Source organism: Plodia interpunctella, chromosome 4, assembly GCF_027563975.2.
Source record: "Plodia interpunctella isolate USDA-ARS_2022_Savannah chromosome 4, ilPloInte3.2, whole genome shotgun sequence".
In the NCBI taxonomy this organism is placed as follows: Eukaryota; Metazoa; Arthropoda; class Insecta; order Lepidoptera; family Pyralidae; genus Plodia; species Plodia interpunctella.
The window spans coordinates 3,647,160-3,666,314 of NC_071297.1; the positions used below are offsets into that span (position 1 = coordinate 3,647,160).

The 19,155-nt window shown below is 33.7% G+C and overlaps 1 protein-coding gene across 2 annotated transcripts in view; it reads left to right on the forward strand.

Moving 5' to 3' along the window:
- The first annotated feature begins 2,875 nt into the window (after nucleotides 1-2,875).
- Nucleotides 2,876-19,155, forward strand: part of LOC128669424 (protein sax-3-like) — a 48,538-nt gene continuing 32,258 nt past the window's right edge. The window contains exon 1 of one of the 2 annotated variants that reach the window (XM_053744251.2): nucleotides 2,876-3,003. The gene's annotated coding sequence lies outside the window, so the exon portion shown is untranslated. Of the gene's footprint in view, nucleotides 3,004-14,073; nucleotides 14,218-19,155 lie in introns of those variants that run through there. The other variant, XM_053744250.2, reaches the window with a different exon arrangement.

Consider the following 19,155-nt stretch of genomic DNA (forward strand, 5'->3'; position numbering starts at 1 on the left):
AGAATCCAATATACAGTTAATAAAATTAAACATACGATTTAATTCATAGATTTTCACCGCTATTGCCACCGCATAAAGGACAGTTTAAAGTAACTTAAAAATAGTCGACTATAAGCATTTATATTGGTATTAAATAGGCATTTAATAGGTATAAAAACTAATGTTTTTATACCTATTAAATGCCTCACACAGACATCACAGATAATTCTGTGATTCTTTTAAAACTACACTGTTGTTTTGACTCACACTGTATGACATTCTTTTTTCCCCGAACAAACGTGCAGAATCCTGTATCCGTACGAAACACAAACATACATACATATATGTAATCGTAATATAGTGTTGTGATCCGGGAGCGATTCAGAAACAGTTGGGAGCAAATGGATTGGGTGTCACAGCGCCAGTAAATACATGGAGTTTTCATCTGAACCAGCCAGGAAATTGCTAGAAATATTCCATGTAGTGAAAAATACTGTATCCAATTTAAGTTTTTGAAGGCAAATTTTATGATTTTACTTAAGTCGATAAGAAGAATTTATAATTTAATAATCTTGTGATTGAAGAATCTTCAAAATACAATTTGATTGAAATAATCTTTTAAGAGTCGCAATATCTCATTACGAATCTTAAAAGATTATTTCAATCAACGGGCAAACGCGAATTGATCCCATTCCAATGTAGTGACGCGAGTCTACTAGGGGCCTGTAGTCTAACTTTGGGACTTTACCTATTATGATCATGTAATTGAAAATATGTTAACAATGGATTGACTATAAATTATGCTCACATTGTCCGCTAGTCTTATCTATATTTTAATCTTGAACCATTTATTCATAGAGCATCTATAGGTATGAAGCCAGAACTTTCCACTATAATAAAACTTCTTACTTACTAAAACTGTTAGATATAATCCATTTAATAAGTTCGAGATACATAGAACATAAAAACAACATATCCAACTTGGAACTGCTGGGTGCTATACAATTGTACTGCGTTAATTTTTTGCGTGGCATGGAGGCTTTTAGGGGACAATGATTAATAGTTGGTTGAGAAACATGTATCTCTCTTTTTACACCATCGCCAGCTTAACAATACCTCCCACCACATTTGGTTTGTTAATGGACTAGGTATTGGTTCTGAAAAACGAGAGGTCAAGTAATAATGGCTGTACAACTGTTTGAAAAGACCTCTCAGGCGGAAAAATACTGTGAAAGGAAAGCGCCTATGTCATTGCCACATTATTAGCATTAGGAACACTTATTTTGTTGTTTATTGAAATCAATCACCGTTCAACATTCTTTTATAGCGTATACTCGTACATTTTTGAACATTTTTTTTATTAATTGAATTATTAAGTGGAAGATATGGTCAGACAACTAGGGATGTCGACGTCCCTGCAAGACAAAAAATAAAGTGAAAACAAAAAGTAGAAAAGCAACCCTGAGTTTTGATATTTAGTGGCTAAGGAGGTAACCGGGAAAACGATCTGACGAAAGGGTGAGTATAGAGATGAGTTGCTGTATGCTAAACAATTTTTCCTATTTATCTGCGGTCTGCGATCTGAAATTATCAATAAGCCTCCTTTAGAGTAAAATTCATAAACTACCTTTGCCGTAGTGATTTTTGTAATTTATTATTACAAAAATTACTTCTTGCATTACTGAATTTTCAAGGTAACTGGGAAAAAGTAAAATAAAATTTCAAAGACATTAAATACTACAAAACAAAATCTAATGAAATCAGCAAGGCGGAAATTATAATCGTGATTATACACAACAACACTTGTTTGTTCACCCGTAAATCAGCGGGGAAATTTAAAAATACAGTTAATGCTGTCTCATAAAGAGGGAAAAGGACAACTTAGCGGGTCCATTAAACGTAAAGATAAGCTCATCCAACAAAATATCTAAAGTATAGAACGTCTTTTTATCTGAGTGTTTACCCAGCTTATTCCTTAGCCTTTGAGCATCGGAGCCCACGATCTGATTTCTAAGAATATAAAAGTTTCTAATACATTTTTTTAATATAATACTGAGCCAGCAAACATGCCCATGTGATAGGAAGTGGTCACCGTAGCCTATGAACGCCTGCAACACCAGGGGTAAAGGAATTTTCACGCCTAAATAACTATTATTGATTTGAATTTTATTATCAAAATAAATGGGCACGTTGTATAAAGTGACACATCCATAAGTCCCTTTCATTTGTGCTCACACTGTCAACTTAAACATCATTAATTTTGCCAACTCCACTTTTTATTTTATCTAATTTCTCTCTGTAAAAAATAAAGCGAGTAATGACATCTGACATAAAAATTTATGTATTTCTGTGTGTATTTTTTTACCGAAATCAATATGGATGGATATTTTTGGGTTCTCTACAACAGAAGCTAGAAGCAGAAGAAGGAGAAGTAGTTCGTGATAAAATCTATTATGACCAGCCAATATTAGATATGGGGTACACCACGACTTTTTAAAGTAATCATCATTTATAGAGAGATTACAAAAAGAACATGACATGATATAAAATTTTACGTTATCCTAGTTGGGTTACGTAAAACAACGAAACACCGACAAGCAAACAGAACTAATAAAACGAACTACAAAATTAAGCGCAGCCGTAAAAAAAAAAATTCACCCGCGCGTTTTCCACTTTCCCACAAGCACCTGAAAACAGCTGGACTTAAGTTTTATTGCTAGTCATTATACCCTCCTTAGCAAGGGGCGATGTGAGGTATTCCTTACCTGTTCCGATATTGCACTCAGTAACATATGGAGGTACCCTTTGCTTACGCATGTAAGAAAGGGATGCGCGCGCTATGCTTTCCTACAGGAGATTTCAGTCAGACCCCCCTCAGTAGGCTTCGGATCGTGGAGAAGGCCGCACGCTTCAGGCCTCATTTTCAGACTCTCGTTGAAATTGCGATGTCCCGGTTTTCAGTGTAAAGTGCTGTGTAAAAATCCACTTGTGATCGGACTTTCATTTCTGGTATGGAGTCGTGAGGTAAGCTGTTTTTTAAAAGCTTTTGAATATGTTTGGTTTTATGTCTATTTTGTATTTTGAAAGGTTTGAAAAGTATTTTCAGTACATTATACTATAACAGTAATACACCAATTAGAAAATACATTTTGTATTAAGTGACTTCTTATATCTATCACATCCCATCACTGCCATTGAGCGTGAGCGAAGCCCAGGAAAAAATATATTGCAAATTATGTTTTTTTAGGCTAATATAATATAACATACGTAAAGTAGGTTTGTATCTTAAAAACATGAACATTCAAAAAATAAAAATATATGTAGGAAAATATTCACTACGTTTCCAACTTATTACAATAGGTATAAAAAACTCAGAAAGTAACCAAAACTGGTCACTCATGTCGACTTTCTAATAAGATTTTTTTTTCACAAATATATAGTTATACCCTTTGAAAAATCTGGGATAGATATGCTCTATACATTGGGTCGAATTGGAGAATCCACCCCTAGGGAGGATTTTCCGGTTGCCAAGGCTCTCCGGTCCTTTATCGGCTATAGGTCAATAACGCGTAAGATTTGACGATTGTTAATGGATTGGATATTTTATGGCATTGTAATTACGGTAGAACCTGTCGTTTAGTATGGAGCGTTTGAACTAGTCCCAAAATAGATGATTTTATTTTTGTCATATCTATGAAAACATTGTCATTATAGCAGTAATTTTTTCACTGGTGTTTCTATTAATATAAGGGCCTTCGAATAGTTATCAAAACAAAAATTTGTCAACGGTTTTTTGGACCGATTTTTGTTTGATAAATTAAATGAATTCCTCCAATATCTAATAAAATATCTAATTAATATAAAATATTATGTTCTGCATTTTATTTCTATTACTTATTGAGAAATACCTATATTTTTCCGCAAATATCACGCATTCAATATTCATATCCATGATACAAAAATAAATAACATGAACAACAAGTTCAACCTACGTTTTCCATGTACCTACCTCTCTATAAAATGTAAAATATGTTTTTTTTATGGGACAAACAATAACTGGCCATCGTGTAACATTATTTTCTTTATCTTCCTCGTATCTTCTGATATCTTTACCACTTGTATCAACAGACGGAAACACGTATTCGAAAAAAACCTAAATAACTCCATCGCTTTTTAGTTGCGTTACAATGCTGAGATAGATGTCGGGATATAGTCATTTAAATCTATTGTCATCTTTCGGATATCACTTCAAACAAGCAAACAAATGCAGTTAAAATATATGGTGTTGTTCAATTGTGAACTCTTCGTGTTGAAAGATAAGGGTGATGAAGTAGAAAGAGAACAGAAAAAAATGTATTTGTTAGAGCACAAAGCAAGTACGATAAAACAGATAGCACAAGTATACAAAGGCAACAATAGCATTATTACATAAAGAGTCGCAGCTGTAGCAATCCTTGTGTTTGTGGTTTATGGTTCCTGAAGTTTTAATTTGAATGTAATAGCATACCTACTTTAACTAAAAACAGTAGATGCAGCGTCATTGAAATATTTTTTGGTTTTTTGCTTTTCCAACAGTAAGCTCTTAAAGTGTGCAAGTTATATAAGCTGTGTACAAGTTATACCATAGTCCATAAATAAATCGGAAAGGTGAAAAAAAAACTTAGATTAAATAAAAAAATCCATCTACTATCCCTTCAAATTACCGATACATCGAACACTTAAGTTAATCATTCAATAATGAATACATTTCCTGCAGCATATAATTATGGCAGTTTCAATTTGGACGCCATAATCTGTGCAATTTATGCATTCTATCTTCTGTCACATCAAGCGGGTATCTATTACGAAATTGCTATTTGATAAATCGCCAAACATTATGACGGCGGCGAAAGAATTGGACCTACTCAACTTGAAATGATGCTCTGACTTCTGAACACCAAGAAATAGACTCTATTATTTGAGTATCAAAGTTCATTTTTGCTCTTTTCATTGCACACGTTGAAATAAGCATTATTAACCTATAAGGAAAACATAATGGTGGATGCTATGATGAAAGCGAGCCTTTTGGTAAATTGTCCCAAGCTTGAATAAGTAATATTAATTTTCAGAAAGGTAAATACATTGCTTTTATTATTCTTTTGATAATGAAGGCATGGAAAGACTAATTACTGCTAAGTAATTATAAATTGCAATACAAAACATGGGTGCCAACTCTGTCACAATTGACACAGATGATTTTTTTCTTATTGTCACACTGTCTGGTATGACAGATAGTAGAATATAGCATTATAGGACTAACAGCACTCCGTATTGACTGCTGTTAGTTCTACTACTATATTGACACCACAAATCTCGTTTATAAAAAAAATTGTTTTCATTACATTACATTCTAAATCGATTTCTGTTTGGAGAGTTTAGAGAAACCAATCGCCAACTGATAAATAAAGGAATCTTCACAGGTATGTTCCATGCACTAATACATCCACGTCACTGTAGAACCGACTAGTGAATTATCTCCCTAATACGGAGCGTGCTACAAAATTGCTCGATTTTCTCCTTCCCACCCTTGGAAGCATCGCGTGCGAAGCCTGCCGTGTCTGTTTGTGCTTGCTCACCTCACGCTATAACTACATTTTCTAATATACCCCAGATTACGTCGCAACAATTATTCTCGGCTCACGAAATCTCGTCATTCTCGCTTTTCATCTACGCACAATGTGTTTTGTATTGTATGAGGGCTTCGCATTGTCATGTCTTTATTTTCAGAGATACAAAATAAATAAAAAAGAGCAATGTGGAAATTAAGTACCTACTTGTAAAATTAGTCGTGTCCTCTAAGATGTTTTTAAATATACTCAGCGCTAATGACATCAGCTGGATCTTAATTGAATCGCGAACGTTCCGGCATTTATATGGTTTCGGTTGCAAGTTTCTCTTTCAATCTTATAATTTTGATAATAGCCACGCTAGTTGACGATTCAGTGTTGATGCAAGAATCTCTCAAACAATTTTTTTTCATTACCGAAACGGTATAAAAATAACGGGTCGATCTGGCTTCAATTTCTTTCTAGCTGAATGTTATTAGCACGTATAGGGGAGGGTCAAATAGGTTTATTTAAATCAACTCGCAAACAACTACAAGATTCTATTTGGTCCATGAGCCGCGAGTAACAGCTATAATAGTTTATTTCTCCTCGTAAGGTTTTTTTGACTTAAGTATGTATTGTAATATTTTCATTAAAATCCAAAACGAACATGAATTCAATTCAAATTTGCATTAAAATGAACATGAAATCCGTATCGCTCACTACTTACCGTAGTTTCACTACCCAATAATGTGAAAGTCGCCAGAAGGTATTTCGAAACTTTTCCAATGCGTAATTCTGTACGTGTTTAATGGTATCGGACGATGTGTTAATTTGGCCTGTCATGCGAGAAGGAACAATGTTTTCGAGGGGGATCACCTTTTAGGGACAACAAAGAAAATATTACGCCTACGCATTGGCAAATATCGCGGTACAAACATACAGTCCTCTCTCTCTCTCTCTCTCTCATACGAGCGTATTCCGGTAACTTTCCCTGCAGTTTAGCATTGGATATCAGGATATCGTGGCTTAGTGTAGTACCTCTTTACCTTCACTCCTTGCAAAGTTCTCGCAATCATCTCAAGTGGCTCCATCTATGCCAGCGATGACAGCAACCATACTTTATTATGATTTATGGTGATATTGAAAAGGGTCCTCGGTTATGGTTAGTTGACATGAACAATTATTGAGTGTTCACGTCCAATTTGATTGTCTAGTCACGTTCATTATCTCAGAATATACAATACATGGGTACCAATTGAAGTTTTCAGATTGTAAGAATGAAAATTAGCAAGAAGTCCCAATTACCTATATTAATTTTATAGCCGGCTGTTTTATCGCTTGCTGATTATGTATGTGATAGTTTATATGTGGCCTTCAGGGAGATCTATCTAGCAGTTAGTTTACCTGTCAGATGTCTATATGATATATTATCAGAAAGTGATGTAGTAGGCCTTTAATGTCCCCATTTATGTGGCGCTGGCTTTACTTAAGGATGGATAAGGAGAATGGGCCATGACCCCCAACGAGGGCGCAATAACACTAGATAAGAAGAGTCTCGAATTAAATAAAGTTTTAATGAACAAGGCTTAAAGTTTGAATATAAACTCATTGTGGTTAATATTGATTCACCTTTACAGTTAAAGCGTTAACTTTTTCAGTCTAAAAATGACACAACATGCAAACTGCATTTACAAAGGTCAAGGCAACACCAACCAACTAAACGTGAAAGCGGCAATTAGATTAACAGGAAGAGCCACATTGCGTAAATTGTCCAGAAAGGGGTGTCTATAACTTTTCGTCCTTGTCTACTCGCGAACGAGGAAGGGAGATAGGTCGAGCGCATAATTAGAATCGGGTTGTGGCTTACGAGTTTCCTTTAAATTAAGGCTATGTACGCAAATAAGTATAGCTTGTATAGCTAATTGGTTGCCTAATGCAATCTCTTTGAAAAAGTGCAGTAAAAAATCGTAATTTAACGGTGCATGCATTTCTGCTTTGTAGTTAGTGATGGTAAGGTTAATTGCATTTTTTTACTCTTTTATTGAGGTTTAATCTGAATACGCACATTGGGTGCACAGTTTTCATGGGAAAATAGATAGAGCTAGATTTACGGCAGAGCTTGGCTAGTTATTTATCATCTTAACGTGTTACTGTTAGATTCGGGGCTGTGACGCCGCAAAGCACGGAGTTGTCAGCGTAAAAAATAAGTAGACAATAAATTTTGAAAATTTGGTTATGATTTTAAAACCGGCCGTCTGCTTGACGTCAATCCTTCTTGGAAATGCTATTGTTGCCGTTGTCTGTGATGTGTACTTTAATTGCCTCATGCGATAATCTCGGATATGGAGTGATTCTAGGGACCACACATCACATAACACATAACATCAGTTTGATTGATGGCGTGAAAAATCTATCCTAATTTTTTACTTTATTTTGAAATACTGAGGAATCACAGTTAATTTATGATTTTATGACCTCTTTACTCTAAAGGTTTCTACAATAGCAAGAACCTTAGAATTGTACCATTCGTACAAGTGATTCGTTTCGCATCGCGGTAAAAATATTGTCCCTTCTCATCCGCCCGTATTGGGTGATTGTCAGATATTTAGGCATGCAGTTTTGAGAATCGAACCCACAATGGACCAATGATTATGTTCAGTGGTCATAAAGTAATAATGTTAACATTGAACTAAAGCGACTATTGTTTACGTGGAAGTGGTTAGTGTATATGCACGACAAACTTATCTTTGCTGTTCGATGAACAATAATTCAAACATTAAATGCCTTTAAAGTGGGAGCGGTAACGTCTAAAATTGATTGTTAAGCTGTTTTCTTGATGGTAATACAATGTATTTGCATTTGGACGCGTGGGGTACAGGGTAAGTGATTTATACGTATCTTTTGTTTTTGGCTGTTTAGCTAGCAACGGTATCAATGGCACACGGTCTAGGAAGGTCGTTATTCTTGCATTGTGCCACTACCATTGTCTCCAAAACGACATCGTTAGTAAGTTGGCGGGTGGTCGACGCATTGAAATTCTATTGGTCACATGATAAATCTCTGGTCGCGTGTTATTGCTGGAAACCATTCGTATAAATTGTCAGATTACAACAATACTTTCTATGTTAATTTAGACGAAAATAGCTACTTTTTAACGACCAGCCACAAAAGTGTAGATTTGTCTTAATAAGTTAACATTTTTAGGTCATGTATTTCAACAAAAATGTTGAGGAACGATTTATGCGTCGATATAAAAAGTGACATTCACGAATCTCGTTTTATATTTTTTTGTTAAAACTTTTGCCTCACCTATTGATTTATGGCGTTTAACGTAACAAAGAGATTCACGTTTGTGTGTCAAAATAAAAGCGGAGTCTACCTACGCGTAACATGGGATTTCGGCCTCAAAAGAGCCATTTTAATTCATTCAATTCGAAAAAGTCTTAAAAACCACGCTGGCTAGATGTTTTGAACCTGTTTCATAAATTGATGTACTTCTCTATTCCAAATCTAAAATATGGTAGTCGAAGTGATTGGTCCGTGATCTTAGAGAAAATAGAAGTATTGTTGTTGAGACTTGCATTCAGTGATGTTGTCTATTGTAATGTGTCGATCATGAACAATGACTGACCAATAGCGACGGGTTCTTTGTAATGGCAGCTGGGTATTTTATAGAGGATGCTTATCGAACCAGGATGATATGACTTTTAATATATATGACAGGGATTTATAATGGTTACACTAAGAATAAAGAAGGATTTAGACACCTGTTTTTTATACCAAAAAATGTTATGAATGAATTTTTTAACTTTAGTAAAAAATGACAAAAGATTTGGTTTTATTTCAATGGATTTTCCTGTAACAGTTAGAATAATCATAATGAAAAATTATTTTATGTTTCCTTTTAAACCGATAGAATCTTTAAAAAAATATGATCTACCAATCGAAAGAATAAAATTAAAAATTGCACATGTGCTTACTACGTACTTAAGCAGTGAAGACTTAAATAAAAATGAAATCGCTTTTATCAAATTACAATATTGCAGCAATACTTAATCTTATTGCTCAACAATATTTCTGTACTATGTAAAATGGTTAAGTTGCTTTAATGAGACACACAATTTAATTATCTGGTTAACAACTAGAACCAATTCTCTCACCTCATTAACCCTAGCCGACAATACGAAATGGGTGTACTTTAATTGCTGCAAACACATCAGCAGTCAGCCAAATGACCTCTCAAGCTAACGAAGGGCGCAATAAAGAGACAAAAATAAAATGACGCTCGTACTTTGGGCATAAATTAACGAGATTGTAGAACTATCGATAGGAATAGTGACGTCGAAAGATGAATGGTAGATTCAAAATTTTTAAATTCACCGTTTTAGGTTTTATAAATTGGGTCCAATAGAAAACTATGATACTTTTTTTATTTTTTAAAATGTTCACTGATAAATAAAATAAGCTTTTATTGTTTCTCAGAGCGTTTCGACTGCTGCGGCCGCGTTGTCGTTACACTCCGTCAATTTTCTTGTGGAATTCCAATTTTCCAAATATTTCTGTACATTATATATTTGTCCTCGCGAATTCATGGACATCCCATAGTAAGTAACACTAGTGAGTTAATGAGGTAGGCAGTGAAACTGGAACGATTCCAGTAGTAAATACGGAAACTAAAAGTGAAGTTGTTTTCCCTGTCTTTATTTATGGCGGTTGCATTTTATTTCATTGTCCTACTGTTTTTATCAGTATACCTCACGTGTACGTATCGATTAATTTCCAGAGGTCCTTAACCGACTCCTAAGAAATGGTTTAGAAATCATTACACTTGTAATAAATGATTCCTAGTTGAATCTAATGCTTGAAATATAATACTTGCTGATGTTGTGAAAGAACGACCAACAAACAAACATTGAAACTGAACTATTGAACGAGACGCGTCCTGAATCGTTGCATAAAGTTGCATATTTTCCAGAAATAGAGTGAACTTTTTCATTTAATACTTAAGTTTAAGTAATGATGACAAATTTATTAATAAAAGAGTCGACGGAAGGTACAATCAATCAGAGACTTTTATACGATTATATTTCTCCATAAAAAGAAAACTATCAAAACATTTTCAAAATATAAACATGATGTTCTAAAAATACTGGATTTATTTGGAAAAAATAAAATACAGTTTTATTTCTAGCATCCGTAACAGTACTAGGTACAAATATCACAACACGTAAACCCTTTTTTCCAACAATAAACACACGTAGGTAAACGTCAAACTGTGTGCTTTGGAGATAGTAAAAGCTCGCTCGTGGCGCCGGCGGCGGCGGCGACCCGACAAGAAAGCTTGAGCAGGTCGGCGATTCGTCCCTCTATATGTTCGTCCCATATAGTACGAAATGTATACCTTCAAAAATTTTAGGTTTCATCCCAAATATTTCATTTTTTTTATTTTAGTACAGATACGCTTTGAAAGTTATAAAACCATTTAAAATTTTACGTCTAAAATATAATTTCTGAACAAACATTGATATTGACACAAATGTATTAATTTATTTTTTTTGACAATATTAATATCTCCTTAAAATCATATAATATTATGTTTTTTTAATAAGACCTAAATACTAATCAATTCAATTAGGAATAATAACAGTGGAGACGAAAATATTACGGGATGATAGCCCTCCCTACTCAAAAGCTTTGTCCAATGTGAGCTTAGCGCTATGTGGCGGATTATCTAGTTCCTGGGAAGAGTTTTAGATATATATTTTTTAAGATATTTTAGTAAATTATGAACGAAGAGCAAATAATTTAAATAACTCACTAAGGACATAATAATATAACTGAAGTGGTCCACAACACATTATGTAAATAAAAATATCGAAGATCAAATGTGCTCCGAGCAAAATTTCAATTCATGCTTAGTGATTTTCAATTTTTATTTCGCCTATTAAAATATATTTAAACCAAAATGTACATTACGTTATGTATAAATAATTTATCATAGTTATAATTAACTCAAAATTCAATTTACGCGTCCGCCATGATAACCATGTTAATGCAAATTCTGTGTATAATATTTCACAATACGGTACAAGGAATACATACAGTTAAATACACAAGCCAAACTATAAATAAAAATTATCTTCCACGATAATTGAAAATGAACAATTTAAAAGTAACCCTTCATGCATTATCTTTGTCATCGGAATCAAAAGTATGTAAGTAACGAAGAAAACTGCCAAATCATGGACATCCTATTATTCAGTGACAGTTAAAGCAGAGGAGCGTTTATAATGACGTGTCATACGCGTTGTCCGGACTTCAATTTGCCACCCTCGCATTTTTATATTTAAATATCCTAGGTATTTTTATATTTTCAAAATCCTAGGATTTTGAAAATATAAAAATACGTAATCGTAAAATACGTATATTTATGGTTTTTATATTTTCGACTGTAATTTGTTTTTTTTTTGCTATTAAACTTGACTATACAATCGTGGTTCATTCATAATAATAAAAAAATGCTGAAATTAACTTAAATTGACGTTAATCGCGACAATAAAGTCAATCATTTTGTTGAGAACGAGTACAGAATTATGAAAATCGGTCCAATAATCTTTGAGATTATTTATTGGCAACCAAAATGCAAGTCATAACTTCATATTTGTTTTTAGTATGGAGTATGGATTGTCTGTTTAAGTAAAGCTATCTCACTGTTATTTGTGATATGACGTGTGGTATAATTACAATTAAGTAAGTTGTTAACTGTTTTTAATTATTATTTCCTTCTTGACTTCTTTTCCTAGTACGACCAAGGAGATTTCATTTGTTAATGAAATCTTATATCTATGATGAAAATAATTTTGACAACACTTTATCTAATTGTGATTATAAGCAACATTTCAACGTTAGCATATAGTTCTATATAAGTGATGAATGAATTTTGAACAATAAAGATCGTGTGCACATTTCTTCGGACCATGCCAAAATTGAAAAGTCTTACATTCCATGAAATTTCATTCTCCATTTAGTGAAATATGAGTAGGAAATTCAAACACCTATACCAAAGAGCAGCTCTTATCTGAGCGTTTTCACGGTTGCTTCTGCAGCTGTGCACCCCTGGATCCGCTTTCCTATTTATCCTCTACCTACCAAATTATCTACTTAGGTATCCATTAAAGAGCAGCTAACTACTTACTACTTACTTAGCTTTAGGAGCTTCCAGTCAAAATCAAAATAAACTAGATCGATAGTTGCTCTCGCCGCCGGTGCATTCACTGTAGACATTTTATTAATAGCATCCGGTAAAATGGCGTCACAAATAAAGAAAATTGAATATTATGCAATTCTGAAGTGAGAGTGGATGATCATTGTAAACCTTGAATTGGTTTTATGAAGATTTTTAATTTTTCTACTAGTACGCTGCTTATCATGCCGTCACTTACATAGAGGAAGTTTTGAATAAATGTACGCCTGTGTTTCTATGTCAGGTCTATCAGTTTATATTCTTATTTTTATTGGTAATTTTTTGTATACTATTAACTTAAAATCATTTTACGACTGTATAAAAGTACATTAATATTTGAATAATGTTTTTTTATAGAAAAAAAAAAGAAATATAAGTAGCGTTACATTGATTATTAAAAATGATTGTTTTTCCTTATGAAAGAAAGATATTCCTGTTCTGTAAAGAAGGTTGGAAGATAACGCTATAAATTATATCGTTTCAAATTACCCCATATTCAGTGAATAGATATTTAATGAAACAATCACAAATCAAAGGCGTCATTACGTTAAATTCCTGAGACTTTTGATTCAAACTCGTAATTCCGCGGAAAAGATTACAAGGATTCAATTTATATCGGATTATAAATGAAAAGTCAAAGAAAATTTCAGATTCCACGGTTCGAAGTTTGTAAGATAAAGTTTTCTTACCTCGGATCTTTGAGAGTTGGCTTAAGGCTGGCCATTGCAATGTTTTGGTCTTAATTCAACATTATTCAGCCTTTTTATTTTAGGCTTCTAAAATTATTTTTAGCTTCTGATTTGGATTCGTAATTGTAGATTTTCCTAAGTAAATAATTTGGTAAGGACAAATAATATGATTTAAAATATTTTAAATTAGGGCCCTGGTGCGGATTCGCACGGGAGGGATATAACCTTTATAACAATGAAAACAAACAGAGGCGGAGGGCAATTTTGTCTTATACTATGTAGTAATTATAATTAAATAAAATATTCCAAAAATTTGTTTCTCTTTTTAAAATGAAAATTTACATTTTTTCTGTCATGCTAACATTTGATTAAAATAAAGTTGACGACAAAGTCTAAACAATCAACATTAGCTATACGGACTTATTAGCTTAATGGACCTACTTCCTTACGATATTGGAGGTTTTCTGGGTAAGAAGGGTCTATATCACCCTCGATCTTTCCCTGCCCATCCCTCGTCTAGACTAGGAGCCAGACTAGCGATACTGCGTTGCGTTAAGCGTCAGTCGGCTCCCGGAGCTCGTTCGGAGAGGACGTGTCGCGTCCGTGTCTAAAGGCGGGAAATTTGAACGTGTGTGTGAAATTTGACTTTTTTTTATCGGATTGATTGTGTTGTGCTGAAATTTATTGCGTGTGCTAATGGAATTTGCGGATGAATAGTGTAAGTTGAATTGATATGATTTAGATTTGATTTTAAGATTTTCTTTTGTAAATTTGTAATTATGCATCTATGGTATCATATGTTGTAATGTTATATTTGACATTCGTATTGTTTTATAAAAATTTGGCATATATTTTAAGATTTAAAAATTTGTTGAAAGTTTTGTTTTTAAGTGTAATGTAATGTAGTTTTGTCTTTTAAGTGTTAGAAACTTATTCCTAAATAAAATATATTTTTGCCACACGTATCATCAAATAATATCTGAACATAACTAATACAAATACATTATTATTAGGTATTTAAAACTTCAAAATATTATATAAAAATATAAAAAGATGAAACCTAAGCAAAATATACAGAAAAAAAAACCAAACTGAATGAGTCTGAGTGGGGCCGTATTGTAAAAAATACTCTCAATAGGATGTCAAAACGTACTTACGGGAGAAAAGTCGTTTTCGAAGACATTTTGCAAAGCCCTCAAGAGTTGCGAGGGAAAAAAAACGACTTCCGGCGAGCTGGCCGCCACTTATCGTCGCCTTAAAAGTGAGCCGTGAATTAGCAAATATGCAAGACTAAAATAGAAACTAATATTCTACTAAAAGTTTTATTTTTCATTTGTGATAAAATAGTACTAAGCTGTAAATTGATATCTTAAACAACAATTCTTCTCGCTTAAGTTATCCCAGTGTTTACTAATGTCTAATGTGTGTTTATATCAAAACATCATCATCTGTTTTCTTTTTTTAATTGCAGTGTAGTTCATAATTTTGTGCCCCGACCAAAGGTTATGTCAAACTCAAGTCGAGTAAAGATTTAAGAATACGGGGTTAGGTACTTAAAATGTACTTTTTTGGTGCAATTTGTTATATGTACTTGAATAAATAAAAATAAACAATGGATTTCAATCGGCGGATTCTGATTACTATTTCCACATAATAAAGAAATCATCCAAAAAAAATTGTAGGGTTCGACTTCTTAGAAAAATATATTTTATATTTTTGTATATATTTTTGTCATACGTCGTAACGTCTGAAATTATTATCTATATCATTGTTGATTATCATTCAAAATTTGTCACGATCTTTTTTAATTACTATAATTTCCATTTTAGGATGCTACAGCATGAGTTAAACATATTTCTCGTTTAACAGCATTCATTAGGTAAGCATAGATAGCTAGAAATATACATTTCGATTATAAAACACTTTCAGCCGAACTTAAATCATCAAAAACAGTGAAGCCACATTGATTGATGACTTCAATTAAACTGTTACTTCAAAAATAACCCCTATTAACCGCGCTCATACATTGCGTTTTACAAGCTTTTATGTATTAGGAGCATCACAAATCTCTCTTTAATGTACAGTCGGGTAAAACCGGAAACATAGAGTATTACAGATAGACACATTTGTCCGTGCCACCTGATACCTCGCTAATAGTAACCAATAAAAAAATAGGTAGCGAAATTAAAAGCAAAAACCGGGCAGTATTAGGGATGTTAATTCACGCTTCCCTAAAAATTACAATTTATTTAAGTCGCTTTCACGTAGAAAACGTGTCTTCGAAACTAGACAACTGATTTTGTTTTTAGTTTAATTTTGAATCCATGTTTTCATCTGATGAGTATGGATCATATCAAATAATGTAATGTAAAATCAATAAAAAGTCATAAATATTTTTTTTACTTTATACCATCTTAGTTGAATTTAAAAAAATTGTCATGTTATTTAATAAACCATAGCCTCTTCTTCCTTGTCTGTTACCTCTAGGCGTGTGAACACTTAATTACAAAGCAAGATTAAAGAGATCATTCAAGAAGTTGGACCTATGCCCCTTAGATATGATATAGTGAGAGAAAAGCTTCACAGAATAGTAGCGGGAGGGAGGATATAGTCGTTGGACTAATTGGTAGGCAGCAATTAGATATAATGTCTATCAATGAATATACAAATATTTTAATTAATTTAACATCATTTATGCTTATCCGAAAATATATAAATTGAACAGTACAGTGCAGTGATACGCTGTACTTTCAATGTATTTTTTCCATTCATACATTTTAAAACTCGTCTCATGTTTCTTGTACACGGCACCGAAATGTATTCTATTTTGGAACGAGTATTGGTAACAAGACACAAAATACATAATGTTTTGAATCCTGTGTCACAGAGGTCATCTGTAACTGAACGGATGCGTCCCATCTCACACATACGTGGGTTAATGTTTAACATACAATATACAATATGCGCATATTTACTTCACACGACTGGCAAGACCCACTTTTAAGCCAAAGCGCACTGGAATCCTTGATGTGTGCAAAATCGATGGAAAACTAAAAGGAGCCGTTGTTTTTTACATATTTATGAGCTATGAGACATCTGTGTAAAAAATTGATACTTTCTAAAAAAGAACTTGTTAGTTTTTTATCATATTTTCCGAAGTCACCTATTTATTTATTTATTTAGCTAAATACAATGGTACACAATATGTATCCTTTTAAAGTATTTAGTAAGAAAAAATAGGCACTTACAACAATTTCTTAGAGAAACACAGTATTATCAATCGTCAATCTCACAAAACTGCAAACAATTCCTGACAAGCGTCTTCCATCCATCCACGAACACATCACACTCAGGTTCCTGGTTCAGAAATGCGTTGAGATCCTCTAGCATGCGGCACAGCGGAGACTGTGCATGGGATACAGTACGTGTATGAGGTGTTGCGAACAGTTTTCGTGGTTGACAATTGCGTTGTAAAAGGCTTCTATTCACAAGTATAGATTTAAAAAAAATACTTTAAAAATTCAGATGAATCAGATTACTGTAGCTCATATGTATAATTCTATTTCATTTTACTGAGTCGAAACAAATTCCAATCAATAAAAATAATCTTTTGTGGCATGAAAGAAAACTACATTACAAAGATGACACTTTTATGATAAAATTTATGGTTACAAAAATTTATTTTTGGATACAAAAAGAACATTTAAAAAATATAAGGTGCCAATGCGTTTTATTGTCATTTTATACGATACTGTATGAAGCTATAAAATTCAATCCTTATCGCCATCTAATGCCCAATAGAAGACGGAACTATACTTTTAATCCAAGGAACTTGATATGAGTTGATCAATGAAATGAACCCACAGGAATTTTCAATTCAGAAGGTCACGTGCTTACCCCCCACTTTGCTATCAGTCGCTCCCCTCTCTTTAAAAGCCTATCCTTGTTCAGATAAGGTAAAGATATCTCATGACCTCGGTATCTTTCGTTTCCAGGATAACAGAAACAATGAATTTTAATTTTGTACCCGAACCGCCGCCAGCCTCATAAATAAGCCCCTTATCGAATAGGTAATTGGTTATGTGGGCGATCGCTCCCAAAACTAGGGAACTGATACGTGACTATAAATTTAATTATACAGTCTCAAATCAACAGAGCTGTTAATACAACAAAGTGATACAAATCACCTAACAACCCTTTAACCAATTTGCTTAAAGAATTGAAACTAACGACACTTATCATTTTAATCTATATAAATTCAGTGACCCCTGAAGCCATATAAAGAGTACAAGCAAGATTATTCAGTTTGTTTGCCTTATATTTTAAGTAGCTTATCATCAGGACAAATATTTTTAAAATGCTTCTTCAGAAGTCCTTTTTTATGTCTCTGATAACGCTTTAATTTTTTTTTGAACTTTATGTCGTGATCTCTGTCGTATCTTGGTAGTTTGTTTAACTCCTATTTTGAGTAAAAAAATAATTTTAAAAAACAATATTGTAAGATAAATATTCCAATAAATGTAAAACCAATATTTGTAACCTTTAAATAAAATACATACAAATAACTTTCTCTTATGAAGAATTTTGATAATATTTCCCTTTAAAAATATAGCTCGTCATACCCTTGAATGACAGCGAGACCTAAATCCGCCATCAAGTCTATCAAAATCGAATAAAGTACAATTTTCCCCCATTACCGCTCTTCACTTCTTCCGTCATTTTACGTATCGCTTCCGAGCCCTAAAGAGGGTAAGATGTAAAGATGAAAATAATAAATCCGTATCGAATATGCACGGTCGGAGCGGATAAAAAAAATATATTCGCGAAATATTATATTCGGCCGTGAAATTCGCCTGCCGGAGATCGGCGCGATCCATCAACAATTAAATGCGAGCTGTTGGCGATACTTTATCAGGCGTATTGCCATTCTCTGATTGATGACACTACCGCGGAACCATGGCTTTGCGTCCCGCTTGATTAGCCACTGGTCTACAGAGGCGGCTGTCAAACTGTGACCGATGACCAGTCAAGATTCAATAGGCGCGCCATCAATGAATCACCACAACATGCTATTATTACCCCAAATCAATATTACAGTTACAATTAAACAATAGCTGTAATTACATTCTTGAACTTGCAATAATTTCCTGCACGGGGGTCCCTCGATAAAACTCGAGCGATAAATTAACACTGAGATAATAACCATCATTTGGCAACAAAACAACGTGCACCTGATATTAATAATGTTTTAGAATACGCCAGTTTAATCACAGCCTCGAATTTGAGCTTAATTATTCCATCCGTCGGATAATTACTTAAACAAAAGACTCATGCAGCTAGGTAAGTATTCAAGCTGACTTCCATTGTTGTTGCTATAACAGGGAAAAATCTGCGATGCTTCCGGCTGCGCCGCTGCCTCCTCTTTGTTCATTCTTATTTCAATTTACCCAGTTCTTTCTTCGCGTGACTGATGCATTTATCATTTGAGAAACTTCTTTTGCCCCTATAAATTGTATATCGAACTGATGTTGCTAATCGGGGTTGAATCGAGTCGCTCGATGTCTTTTTGATTTGGACGCAAACGACGGATTTGTAGGCATTTAGCGTGAGTTTGTGGGGTTGTGCCGTCGTTCCCATGCCTTTAGGGTGTTACGCT